The sequence below is a fragment of the Pteropus vampyrus genome, unplaced genomic scaffold (assembly GCF_000151845.1).
Source record: "Pteropus vampyrus isolate Shadow unplaced genomic scaffold, Pvam_2.0 Scaffold78, whole genome shotgun sequence".
NCBI classification, from domain to species: domain Eukaryota; kingdom Metazoa; phylum Chordata; class Mammalia; order Chiroptera; family Pteropodidae; genus Pteropus; species Pteropus vampyrus.
Window position 1 is genome coordinate 5,909,993 of NW_011888859.1, and position 345 is coordinate 5,910,337.

A 345-nucleotide genomic window follows, 5' to 3' on the forward strand; every position below is an offset into this window, starting at 1 on the left:
GAGGAAGATCTCTTATCCCCAATCTCTATTATCTTTCTTTCCCTTAGAATTAAATTTTTAACAAGGCGCATACATCACCGTCGGGAATAAAGACCGTATTTCTAAGCTTCTATTGCAGGTAAACATTGCTTTAGGACTGAGTTCTGGCCAACGGCGTAGGAGCGATTACAGGGGGTTAGCAGTTGCCGATATCTACCCCCGTCTAAAATACATACATTTATTGATCCTGGATATTTTTAATAGTAAAAGGTTGGGAACAGCCTAAATATAGGCATCACTAGGGAACTGGAAAAATAAATTATGGCACATTCGTACAAAAACACATTTTATAGCAATTTTTTTTTT